This window comes from Chinchilla lanigera, unplaced genomic scaffold (genome assembly GCF_000276665.1).
Source record: "Chinchilla lanigera isolate Chin_1 unplaced genomic scaffold, ChiLan1.0 scaffold00008, whole genome shotgun sequence".
Taxonomy (NCBI): domain Eukaryota; kingdom Metazoa; phylum Chordata; class Mammalia; order Rodentia; family Chinchillidae; genus Chinchilla; species Chinchilla lanigera.
The window spans coordinates 655,485-669,026 of NW_004955409.1; the positions used below are offsets into that span (position 1 = coordinate 655,485).

Consider the following 13,542-nt stretch of genomic DNA (forward strand, 5'->3'; position numbering starts at 1 on the left):
CTCTCTCCCTCCCCCTTTCCCACCCCCTCTGTCTTCCTCAAGTACGTGAACTATAAGAGGTCACAGGTCCACGGCTCCTGACCGATCTGGCTGCCCCTTTGTCACAAGAAGCTCTCTCCTCACCTCCTGTGTCCCCTGCTGCCCCTGAGGCTCCGTGCTGCCTGTGTCTGAGGCCTCCCTCGTCCCCTCGTCCCCTCGTCCCCTCCTCCCGAGACCTCAGCCACTGGAACTTTTCCTGGTTGGAGAAATGCACTGGCACAAGACTTGAGAACTTCTTCCTTAGAGCTGCATAATCTGAAATAGTATTTAACAGCCAGATTTCTGGAAGAGCACAAAGGCAGCAACACTGCCCCTGGGAACGCAGACTGCTGCGGCCGCTGTGGAAGTCAGTGTGGGGATTCCTCGAGAACATTGCACCTTCCTGTTGTTTTATGATAAGAAGGAGTTTTGGAGAAAACCATATAGGAGGATACTCGATTTAATTCACTTGTGGATGTGTTTACTGAATTCTTTCTGCCTATTTCTTTTTTTATTTATGTCGAAGTTATATGCTTACCCTTGACAGTATAAAGTCAGAAATGGAGAGCTAAGGTGGAAGATGGTCTAAGGGCAAAGTTTCTAGCAATGCGCAGAGAAATGTCCTGACATCTGACACGCACACGCCTCAGAGGAGGAGAGGGCTGCTTGGCTTGTGGCTTCAGAGGTCCAGTCTGCACTGTTTGTCTCCAAGGTTTCCAAGGTAGTGGAGGATGTGGTGGAGCAGAGCAGCTCCTTCCACGGTGGGCGGGAACAGAGCGGGGGTGTCGGGGGGAAGAGTGGGGAGGAGGGGGCTGGGACCAGGGAGAGCCCCCACAGTCGCACCCCATGACCTACCTCCAGCCAGGCTCCACCCCTCCTACTCCATTCAGGTCTGAGCTCATCCATGGGCTTAACCCTCACTGGTGCCCCCCCCACAGCCTGATCCCTCTCCAGGGTGTCTTGGTACAGTTAAGGGGACAGATAAGGTGGTGCAATGGGTGACGAATAAGTCGTGTGTATCTCATGCACACATGCACGTCCACCCAGGAGTAATTCACTGCAGGGCTGAGGTCAGCATGCACGTGACAAATATCACATGCTCGAAGTGTTCAGTGAGTTTTAGCAAACAGATGTTAGCACATTTCTCAATTAATTAAACTATAAGAGCTCATAGATTCACGGCTCCTGGTCACGTTAGGGGCGCAGGAGCTCCCTCCCCTGACTGCAGTGAAGCCTGATCCTCGCCACCCGCCGGCCTGGCTTCTGGGCTCCAGCGCTAGTTTTCCCGATGCTGCCCAGGTGGGACGTGTGTGTCCTGTGCGTGGCCACAGCTCCTCGCTGTCAGGACGGCTCTACGTGGTGTGACACTTACGACTCGTCTACCCAGTCACACACATCTGAGTGGACACCAGATCCTGGCCGTTAGGACATAAGACAGCTACTAGCACTCAGATGCGGGCATTTGGGTGCGCACATTTTCATTTTGTTTTGGAGAAGAGCTAGAACTGCGCTGTGGACGCATACTGTGCTTTTCAGTCCTTTCATCCATGTGGTGCTTTCCTTGTTTCCGCGTCTAGTTTGTTGAATAATGCTGCAATGAGCACAAAGTTCAGACGCCACTTTGGTGCTGCTTTCAATTCCTTTGACCAAATACCCAGCAGAGGGACTACTGGAGCATATGGAAATTCTGTTTTTAGTTTTTTCCCTGGTATTAGAGATTGAACCCAGTCCCTTTCCCCTGAGCTACATCCTCAGCTCTTAAAATTTTTTTAAAAATAGGTCCTTCTAGGTTGCTAAGTTGCCAAGGCTGAGCTTAAACTTGTGATCCTCCTGCCTCAGCCTCCTAGAGTGTTGAGCTTACAGTCCTCTCAGTCCTTGAGGAAACTTCATGCTACATTTCATAATGGCTCAACCGATTTACAGGAGTTTCCTCAAAGGACCAAAAGCTTGACTTCACATATCTCTGATGCCAGTGATATAGCAATTTTTGTGTATCTGTTGGCTCTTTGCATGTCTTCTTTTGAGGGATTTCTGTCTAGTTCTTTGCTCATGTCAGAATCACACTATTTTTCCTTGTTGAGTGCTTTGAGATGCTTATGGATTTTAAACATTAGCCCCGCATCTGCCTTCTGATTTGCTGAAATCTTCTCCCCAGTGTGGCCGTGTGGCAGCCTCCCCTTTCCGTGTCCTTTCAGTTCGTGGCTGTCTGTGTCTGCTTGTGTTGCCCGTGCTCTTCGGATCGCAGCCTGGAAATCAGACCCCTCCCGGAGCGTCGCCCCTGTGTTCCTCCAGCTGTGTCACAGCGTCAGGTCTCGGGCTTGAGATTCTGACCACTCTGACTTAGTTTTGGTGTATGGCCTGAGACAATTTCATCTTCCTGCTGGTGGACGTCGGGCTCCCCAGTGCTGTTCATGAGGAGCTGTCCTTTCCCATCGCAGGTTCCCCACTGACTGTAACCCACGGGTGAACTCCGGGGCTTTCTGCCCCGGTCGCTGGTCTGTGCATCTGTCTTTACACCATATGAAGCTGCTTCATTCGCTGTAATTTTGTAGTTGGAGGCCTCCAGCTTTGTTTTTCCTGCTCAGAACTGCTTTGGCCATTTGAGGTCTTTTGTGGTTCCATACAAATTAGGATTTTAAAAAGTTTTTGTGCAGAGTGTTACTGGTGTTTTGATAGGAATTGCTTTGAATCTGTACAAAGCTGTGTGTAGAGCAGACATTTCCCCAACAGTAACTCTTCTGACTCCTGAACATAGGATATCTTTTGATTTTTTGTGCCACCTTAATTTCTGTCACCAGTATTAACAATTTTTAGGATAGAGAGCCTTCACCTCCTAGGTTAATTTATTCCCATGTATTTTCTTTTTTAGGAAGGTGCTATTGTGTGTTTGTTTGTTTGTTTGTTTTTCTCTTTTTGAGACAGAGTTTCGCTGTGCAGTTCAGGCTGGCCTTGAACTCACTTTGTAGCCCAGGTTGGTCTTGAACTCACAACTATCCTCTTGCCTCAGCCTTCCGAGTGCTGGGATTTCAAGCATGCACTACCTCGCCCAGCTAGGGGGGTGTTATTGTAAATGGTGTTGTTTCTTGATTTTGTTTTCAGAAAGTTTAATGTTAGTGTATGGGCATGCTACTGGCTTTTGTGTCCTGTAACTTTCCTGAATTTATTTATTTGTTCTAAAAGGTGTTTTTGTGGCTATTTTATGGGTTTATTGCACATGATCATATCATCTGCAAAGAAGGATGTTTATTTTCTCCTTTCCAGTTTGGGTGACTTTCTCTTGCCTGAGCGTTAAGATTTCCAGGACTATGTTGTGTGGGAGCAGCAGGGGGCGCCCTTGTCTTGTCCCTGATCTTGGAGGAAAAGCCGCTTTCCCCAGTGCCGTGACAGCTGTGGGTTTGTCTTGTGTAGCTCCTGTTGGGGTTAGGTTCGTTCCTCCTGTGCCTAATTTTTAAAGTTTTATTTTATGTTAGAAGATGCAGAATTTTGGCACACGATTTTCTTATATCTCTGGAGATGATCAAATAGATTTTGTTATTTCACATTTACAGATTTGCATACTTTGAGCCACCCTTGTACGTCCTTGAAAAACTCACTTGTCCGTGGTAGAAGATCTCTTTCATGTGCTGTCCAATTTGGTGTGCCAGGATTTTGCTGCGCACTTTTGTGTCTGCAGTTTTCACGTACGGCCGAGTCTGTCTTCCCCGCACTATGTGCTCTTAGCAACTTCGTTGAAAATTATTTCAACATTACAGGTTTTTCATCTGTCATCTGTGATTTTCTTTCTTCTAGTGTCCCTGTCTGGCTGTGGCACCAGGGTAATAATGGCTTCATACAGTGAATTTGGAAGTGTTTACTCGGCTTTAAGTTTTTGGCAAGTTTAAGGAGGATTGGTATTTGTTCTTGGAATGTTTGTAGAATTCTGGATAGATGAATATTTTCAGTTTCCTGGTTAATATTTAACAGTGGGATGGCTAGGTTGTGTGGTAAACACATATTTAAGAACCTGCTGAACTACTTTCCAGAGTTGTTATACATCTCACACTGCCATCAGCAGTGCTGCTTTGGCCGGTGCGCTCAGGAGGGATGTTCCAGACGCCCTCCTCCTGCTCCATCATGGTCTGATTTTGCTATAACATGAACACTGGGCTCCCAAAATGATTTGGGAGGGATTCTTCTTTTCTATTTTCTGGAGGAGTCTCTTTTTTAAGTAGGCTTATAGCTATGAATTCCATTGTCTTAATGGATTTAAGGGTATTCACATGATCTATTTGGTTTTGAGAGAGCTTGAATAGTTTGTGTATTTCACACTACTTTTACTTTTATCTTCTTATGTATGTTATCACATTTTTGGCATGAAATACTTCTTTTCTTTGCCCTGTTCCCATGCCAATGTGTGGGGTCTGTCGTAATGACCACAGAGAGGTCTTGGCAAGCCGTGGTTTCAGGAGCTGGCAGGAGCAGTGCCTCCCGGAGCCCACGAAGGTGAATAGGATGCCACCTGCTTCCTTCCTGGCAACGAGACGGGAAGGAGAGGTAACGGCGATTTCTCAGCTGAATCCTGGCCGCAGATCTCTGAGTCAGGTGGGATTTTCAGTCTGAGTCCCACACACATACAGGCTTCACATGTTATTTTCATGTTTAAACATGTTTCCTTGTGGGATGATGCTTCACATGTTATTTTCAAATACTTTCTTCTCTTAGTTAAAAAAATACTGGGCTAGGATGGGACCAAGATATTCGTCCGCAGCTTTAAACATGTTTCCTTGTGGGGTGATGCTTTGTGCTGTGCACTGTGAATCCGCTCTTAAAAAACCCTGTGTGCTATGGGATGCACTTTCCTCACTAATCCCTTCAGTGTGACTCTTAATACTTGATCATGATTGTCACTTGTAGAATTTCTTCATTTTATAATCAGTTTTAAACCTGTGGGTGTCCAGGCCTTGCCTGACTTCTAAGACCATCTCCCTCTCCTGTGTGTGAGGAGGACGACCAGGCAAGATGGTGCGGGGCCCGGCTGTGTGTGGGTGAGATGGGGCTGTTGGCGGGTGGTGGCCTTGGGCTCCAGAGAAGGGTCCTTCGCCGGTGCTTCAGAGTCAGATGCGGGTGGAGGATGGTGACGCTGACACCCGGAGCCCAGGGAGCTGAAGCAGCGTGTCCAAGTTCACAGGGTGAAGAAGCGGTAGATGTGCAGACCTCTCACATCTGTCCTGGGAATAAAACACCTTGAGTCCAGGCTGACCTAGCATTCATCAGCTAGGTGGCCTGCGCAGGTCATTTCAGCTGCCCAGATCTGTGTGTTTATCCATCAGATGTGGAATTAGAATCTCCAAGAGTCTGTGCATGGGGCAAGTTCATTTAGGGTTAAAGGTAGTGGGATCAAGAAAACTGGAGAAGCAGAAGAAATGCTGTGTTTTATGAATAGAAAGAATAATTTCTCTTCTAGTAGCATTAAAATGATTTTCCATTATAAACGAAGGAAGCAGCTCTTATTAGGTATTTATAGAAACTGCAAATTGCTTAGAAAAATTCACTATCACATTTGATACTGGCAAGAGGCAGACGATACCTCAACATTTAACAAATGCTTTAGTTAATTCAGTGAAGAAAAAGATATCTTATAGTAGCTCCAATGTAAAAAAAACCAAGCATTTCTTGAATGATAGAACTTTGGAAACTACTTGACAAAAATTAATAAGTTTTCCTGAAATCTTTGTAGTTCAGGTCCAAACCATGCATCCTTCTAAATATAATTACTTTTAGTCTCCAGCAGGGCTTGTTGGATCTGTTATAATTACAGAAAAGAAAGAAGTGCTGAACTGGGGATTGCTGGTGTTTCTGCTTGGTTAGGTCACGTGGCCACAGTCTTGTTTTTCTTCCCATTTATTTATTCTGAAAAATTTCAAGCACCAGAAATGTTGAAAGAATAGTACAAGGAACACCTCTATGTTCTCTACCCATATTTAACAATTGTTCATATTTGCCATATTTGCTTTATCCCTGTTGTCTTAGTTACTTTTTTGTGTTGCTGAGACATAACACTCAACATTCAAAGTTAAAAGAAGAAAGATTTATTTCAATTTGTAGAGGTTTCAGTCCATAACTGACTGGTTAAGCAGGCTTGTATGGCAGAGGGGCAGGGCAGAGGAGAAACGGTCCATGGCAGGGCAGGCAGGCAGCAAAAGGCAGAGCAGCAGCAGTAGCAGCAGCAGCAACAGCAAGCCTCCCTTTTCTTTTTATACCATCTAGGCTGTAGACCTATTGGCTGGTTCCACCCACACCCAGGGTGTGGCTTCCCATTATCCATACCCAGAACCATACTAAACCAACCAGTGGGCTGATCCAGTTATCACACCCTTACTCCAAATTCACACATCCTGGATCCAGCCCCCTCTGAAAAGCCCCGGCCATGAGTATATCAGGCTTTGGGGGGACATGTAGATGCAAACCATAACACTGCCTAACATTTGATGAAATCATTTGAAAGTGAATCATTCCTATCTGCATCAGTATGGATCACTTTAATAAGCATATTCTCCTATAAGTGTATAATACTGTTATCTAAGTTAGTGTAAGTCTATAATTTGATGCTTAATTTGTTAATTCCATGGTCAAATTTCTCTAATTGTCCCTGAAATGAAATTTATGTTTTTATTTTATTTTTTGTTTTTTTTTTGAGACAGAGTTTTGCTATATAGTTCTGGCTGCCCCTGAACTAACTATGTAGCCCAGGCTGGCCTCAAACTTGCAGCAATCCTCCTGCTCCAGCCTCCCAAGTTCTGGGATTACAGGTGTGTGCCACCACACCCAGCTTGTGTCTTTATTTTTAACTAAGGATACAATCAAGGTTCACACATTGCTTCTGGTTGTTATAGATATTCAGTGTCTCTTAATCTAGAACATTTGTTCATTGGGTTTTTTTGCATTGAATTTTGAAGAGTCTAAGCCAGTTGTCATGTGAAGTGTTCCAAATTCTGGATTTTCCCAATTACATGCTCACAGTGTTATTGAAGATGTGCTAGTTCCTTCCTGTCTGTAAATCTAAAGTTAAGCCTACAGGCTTTGTTAGATTCAGCATAAGCCTTCTGGCAGTACCCACCCCCCCCTTCATATTAGATCCTGTCTGAGATGTGCACCACTCAAGGTTGGCCACTTGGTTCAGGTGGTGATGCCTGGAATGGCCGTTATGAAGGAATGATTTTCTTCTGTAGTTTGTAAGTACTCTGTGTGCAGACTTTTGACATGACAGTTTTGCATCTTGATGATCCATGGAATCAGAATTACCAGCTGGGGGTACAAGGTGATTTTCTGGCATCTGTTACACTTTTATTGTGAAATGAGAACTTCATTTTTCTCATCTCCTTCACTGTCCTTGCATGAACTTCGCTATGGCTCATGGGTGTTTGCTTTCTTCAGTTCATTACAACAACCGCAGTCATTATTCTCTCTGATGCTCACATTTGTTTTGAAGCCATTGATGGCTTCAGGCTGGTGTCTGGGCCCTTTGACACTTAGGGTGCTTTCTTGTTGTTTTGACATAACAAGATGTCCTCGGCTCAGCTTGTCCATCCACTATTTTTTCAAGAAACCCTAGCATATGTGTTAGGAGAGAAGCAGCAATCCAGGTCTAGGGGCCAGAGGTCCTTGCTGCAGCTGGATAGTCATTGCTTTTTGACGCTTTGATGGGCAGATAGGAAGGTGTTTGTTAATGAATCATAGATTTGTGTTGATATTGGAAGTTAAAATACGCTGTTATAGTATGTGTCAGCTTCCTGTTGCTGAAATAGCTGATGTACAGGGCCGAAAAGAGGAAGAGCTTACTGTGGTGCATGGTTTCCCAGGGTTCAGTACGTGGTCACTGGTTTGAGGCAGAAACATCGTTTCAGAAGGGTGGGTGGAGGAAAGTGCTCACGTCATGGTGGTCAGGAAACGGGATACAGAAGAGCTGAGAGGAAGGGGTTGGGGACCAGGAGCTGCCCCCTGGCCTGGGACCCATCCCTGGAGGAAGTGTGCTTTACTGATCTGCTAGGTGTCCTAGAGCCAATAAAGCTACCTCATCACTAACATTTTCTTTATGTCTTTTATCACTTGTATCTTATGTTGAAAATCTTCATTCTTTTTTTCCGTACTGGGAATTGAACTCAGGACCTTGTGCTTGCCAGGCAGGTGCTTGTGCTGCTGAGCTACATCCCTGACCCCTTCATTCTTAATAACATCAACATTTTCCTATTTGCTTTACCTAAAATAAACTTATTTCAAAACTGTAATTCCACTATATCTACTAGCAAGAAGTCTATTGACTGTATTTCCAAGTTGCTTGAAATACATAGCTCTTTTGACTGGGTAGAAATTTTGTCAAATTGAAGTATAATTTGGATCACTTGTTTCTAGTTTTGTTTCAGGGAGTGCTTTTTTCTTTAATTATATTTTGGTACTGGAGATTGAACCTAGGATCTTCACACTGAGCTATATCCTCAGCCCTTATTGATTTTGAGGTAGAATCTTCGAGGTTGTCCTGGCTGGGCTCAAACTTGTGATCCTCCTGCCTCAGCCTCCCAAGTATCTGGGATTATAGGCATGTGCTACCATGCCTGGGCTAATTTTATATTTGTATATTTAAAAAATTACATGAGTTGAAGATAAACACTGTGTAAGAAGATGTACTCAGAAATTACTTCTGCTTGTATTTCTCCAGCATTCCCCTCATTTTTATTAGTTTCTTTTTGTAAAAATAAGAGACCTATGCATCTACATATTGTAACACAGCCACACGTATGTGTGCATGTACTTACGGGCCTGTGTATGTACAGATATATTTAACTTCCCTTTCTTCTCCTAGGAAACATCGTGGAGCATGAGGAGAAGGCCGTTTTCTCCGTCTCGGTCTCCCTGGTCCTGGAGGGCCAGCAGGGTTGGACATGCGGGGGACCAGCCAGCTCGGGGCACTGCTGTTCTCCGTGGTGGCTTCCCGGAGGGCGGTGTGGCCCGGGGTGGGCTCACAGTAGGACAAATCGAGACAGCCAGGGTGTCTGCCGAGTGGATGAAGGAGGGGGCAGGGTGTGACTGTGGCGTGAAGAGTGCTGTTCCACCTCTCGATCCGTTAGTGAGCGGAAGAGTGGGCTCTGCTGTCTCAGGCCGCGCCCCCCGACGCTGCCCGGGTCAGGCTGTGCGGGCTCCCAGGCCAGAGCCCGGGGCGGGCTGGGGCTGGGCCTGGTGCCTGGGAGGCTGGCGTCACCAGGCAGGCCCGGGCTCGGTCTCTCAGTCCACACTCTGCGGGAAGTGAGTTTCCTCTTCCTCCCGAGTGCGAGCAGGAGCCTGAGGGGGTCCGCTGCAGATTATCGCTCTGCTTTAAACCGCAGTTGTTGTCTAACCAACATTTCACGAAAGCTGCCATCAACACTGAGCTTCCTCAGTGGTCGTGACGGTGAGCGACTCTCAGTGTGTCGGCCTCACCGCCACGCAGGTACGGACCCCGGCCTTTCAGACCACGCTGAGCACCGCGCAGCGAAGGCTTCGGTCCAGTCCCTGCCCGGCTGTCACGCAGCAGACCAGGGTCCCCCTGCCCAGAGTCAGCATATCCAGCGTGGGGGACATAGGACAGCGCGGTGCCTTTGACAGCAGTGCCCGAGTTCTGGTTTGCTGCTCGAGGGGACGCTGACTGTCCCCAGAGGGTCGGCACCGCTTCGCCCCTGGGGCCCTCGCCTTCCTCCCCTGCGGCCGGTGATGCTCCCACCATGCACGGCTACTCCGCGTCTCTGAGCCGCGGTTTTCCCTCTGCAGCTGCGGAGCCGCCTGTCCCTGCACACAGGACCATGGTCCGTCCATGGGAGGCTGGCGTGCGGGAAGTGTGGGGCCGGCTCTTCTCGAGCAGCGTGACAGGGCGCCCTTCCCCGGGAGGCTTTTTCTTCAGACTTGTCCCTTAGAGGCCACGCACCTATTCTGGGTGGCTTCAGGTCTCATGGTGTAGAGCTTCACGCGGAAGGTCTTCCACGGGGCTCTCTGGAAGCTGATGCTTCGGGCCGAGTGCAGGCTGGCCGTGTTGATGTGGGGTTGCCTGTGAAGGGACGGGACCAAGACGGGAGAGGAATGTCCAGGCTGGGCGGCTGGGGCCGGCGGCTACGGTGTCGCTCTCTGGCCAGGTCTGTGCCCTCCCCTGGCTGTCGCCGAGCCGAGCCGACTGTCCTTGCAGCCTGACCTTGGGCGACCTGCTCTCTGCAGCTGGACTGGAGCCTCTGTTCTCTCCTACTCCCACCCCTCCTTGTGGTCCGACCTCACGGCCTCCTCGCCAGGGCTTCGAAGTGGGCTCCCCACGCTGACCTGTGGCGAGGCAGCATTGTGCTGGCACACGGGACCCCAGGGTGGGCGTCTAACGGGCAGCTGTCTCGCCCAAGCAACCTCGCGTGCTGCGTGGGAGACTGAAAGCGCGAAGGGAGGCCCGCGAGTCTGCAAGAAGACGAGAGGGGAGAGCGTCCAGCTCTGGCCGTGGAAGGGCCCTGTACGTGGCTGGTGCTGTCCGTCAGTCAGCGGGCGAGGACGCTCTCCCCAGCAGTGCAGACATGGGAGATGCAGGCGCTGACGAGTCACAGCCAGAGGGAGGAAGACCGCAGCCTCTGGATGCAAGAGGGGCACAGGCGCAGGCTTCACGGGGAGCCTCGGGGAACCTCCACGGCGCTCCCATCATGGGAGCTCAGCCCGCCCTCAGGACTCCTGAATGTACAGCTGGGTGAGTTCCACGGTGAGGCCCAGCTCGCCAGCTGCCCTGTGGGAGAAGGAGGGCTGATGGGGTCCCCGAGAGGCGCAGGGGTGTGGGGCAGAGCGGGGAGGACGGCTGCAGGCTAAGTCTGTCCCAGCTCTTTAGCTTGGCCGGGGAGGCCACCGAAAGAGAGTCCGGGATTTAGAGAAAATGTCCCGATGTGTTCTCAGGCTGCCTGGGGTGCTGCGGCTGGCTTCAGGTGGTTTCCTTGCCTCAGCAGGGCGCAGTGCCGGTCTCACGGTCTTTTATTGGGTTTGCAGCCTGCCTCAGAGTGACCAAACATCGGTTAAGTTAACTTAATTTTATTACATTTTAATTTTACCGAGTTCAGTGGGAGAACAGAGGAGGAAGCTGATTCTGAAAAGGCTTCATCCATGGAAATCCACGCTAAGGCTGGTAGCTGTCACTGTAATCCTGGTCCCTGCTCCTGCTGGTGGGTGACTTAAAATTGTGCTATTTTCCAAATATTTGGGATTTTTGAGATATTTCTGTTACTGATTTTTTATTTTTTTTTTTGTCCTTTTGAGACAGGGTCTCACTGTGCAGTTCAGGCTGGCCTTGAGCTCAATTTGTAGCCCAGGATGGTCTTGAACTCTCAAAGATCCTCCTGCCTCAGCCTCCCAAGTGCTGGATTACAGGTGTGCGCCACCACGCCCGGCCTCTGGTACTGAATTTTAAATTGGTTTCATTGTGGCCAGATAACATATCCTGTGACTTGAAAGCTCTAATTTATGGCTCTGTTTTACGGCCCAGCCTATGGGGTATCTTGGCAAGTGCTGCGCACTTGAGAGGAACGTGTGCCCTGCTGTTGCTGGGTGGAGTGTTCTACAAGGACAGGGGGGTTGGTTTGTTGACTGTATTCTGGCTGATTTCATGTCTGTTTGTTTAATTGTTGAAGGTAAGGTGTTGAACCCGTGGCTGACTTTTAGGTTTACATTTAGGTGTGGATCAAGATTATTTATTTATTTGCAAATGGCCAACTGTTCTGCCATTGTTTGTTGAAACAGCACCTTTCCCACGGCACAGCCTTTGCACTTTTGTCAAAAGTGAGTCCCCGAGTGTGTGGATCCAGCTTTTATTTCTCTCATGTCGCATTGGTCGTTTGTTTGTCTTGACGTCAAATTGCTCTGTCTTGATGACTGTTGGTTTATAATAAGCCTTAAAAGCAGGTAATGGGCCCGGTGTGGTGGCGCACACCTATAATCCCAGCTCTCGGGCGGCTGAGGCAGGAGGGTCATAGTGAATTCGAGGCCAGCCTGGGCTACTAAGATGTTCAAGACCAGCCTGAACTGCATAGTGAGACCCTGTTTCAAAATGACCAAAAGAAAAAAAAAAAAAAAAGCAGGTAATAGGAGTTTTGTTATTTTTCTACAGTAGAAATTGACAAGTTGATTATAAAACATAAAGGACCTATAATAGCCAAAATAACCTTAAAAAAGAAAAAAGTTGGAGGGTATCAGAACAATATTGACTTGTTTGAACCTTAATCAGAGACTACCTCTTAACTTGTTTTGGTCCTCTTTAATTTCTGCCAGCAAAGTTTTGTGATTGCCGTGTATAGGTCATATGCATGACGCATGAGATTTGTTCTATGTCATGCTTTTGATGTTATTTTAAGTGGCATTGCTGTTTAAATTCCAAAACTCAATTATTTGCTGGTACACAGAAATGTCAGTGGGGCCGGGGACATAACTCTGTGGCACAGCGCCTGCCTGGCAAGCACGAGGTCCTGAGTTCGATTCCCAGTACCAAAAAAAAGTCATTGAGTTTTGTACATTAATATTCAACTTTCTTCCCTCCTTTCTTCTTTCCTTCCTCTTTTCCTCCCCTCCCCTCTCTGTCTCCTGGATTTTCTTTGTGCGAGATTTTAAACTTAAAATTCAATTTCTTTCCTGTGTGACTACTCGTGTTATACGTAACTCCTTGAGCACGCCGTGGTGGCTTGTTGCTGTCTAGGATTTGTCTGCTGAACTCTGCCAGGTTTCCTGGCGTTCAGTTACTGATAGCCTCTGCTAACTGGCATGGAACAGTAGTGGTCACTTCTCACGTTGCAACATTAGTACCTCAATGTTTCTCTTTTTGGCCAGTCTGGCTAGAAGTTTTTCAGTTGTATTGATTTGCTCGAAGAATTGGCTTTGATTTTTCTCTGTGGTGTTTTAATTTGCAGCTGTCTGATTTCTGTTCTAATCTTCAGCATTTCTTTTTATCTGCTCTCTTGGAGTTTATGATCTTTTTCTATTTCTCAAGATGAAGCTGAGGCAACTGATGTAGATCTTTCTTCCCTTCAGTTCCCTAATATTGGCTTCAGTGCTAGGAAATTCCTACTGTTGCTTTAGCTGCAGCCTATACATTTTATTTAAAAATTTTTGTAATTAAAAATTTTTTTTTTTTTGGATACAGAGTCTTGTTATGTAGTTCAGACTGACCTGGACCCAGTGTGTAGCCCAGGCTGGCATGGAACTTGCAGCAATCCTCCTGCCTCAGCCTCTCAAGTGCTGGGATAGCAGGTGTGCCACCATGCCTGCCATACATTTTAATACATATATTTGCAGTGTATTTAGTTCAAAATATTTTCCAATTCATTTTTTAAAAAAATTTATTTTAAAGAGTAAGAGAAGGATAACATAATAATGGGGGGGCTTACCAAATTACAGACAAAGTGGTAGGAAATTATCAATGGTTATTGTTTTACATATTGTTATCTACAAGATAGTTTCTCAGGAAAACAAATAGACAAATAATAGTGAGCTACAGACAAAAGAGGTAGGAGATTA

The 13,542-nt window shown here is 47.1% G+C and overlaps 1 long non-coding RNA gene across 1 annotated transcript in view; it reads left to right on the plus strand.

The window, feature by feature from the left end:
• Nucleotides 1–10,603: 10,603 nt before the first annotated feature.
• The window catches only part of LOC106147712, a 25,045-nt gene continuing 22,106 nt past the window's right edge, over nucleotides 10,604–13,542 (plus strand). The window contains exon 1 of the long non-coding RNA XR_001232618.1: nucleotides 10,604–10,738. This is a non-coding gene — a long non-coding RNA (uncharacterized LOC106147712). The remainder of the gene's footprint in view (nucleotides 10,739–13,542) is intronic.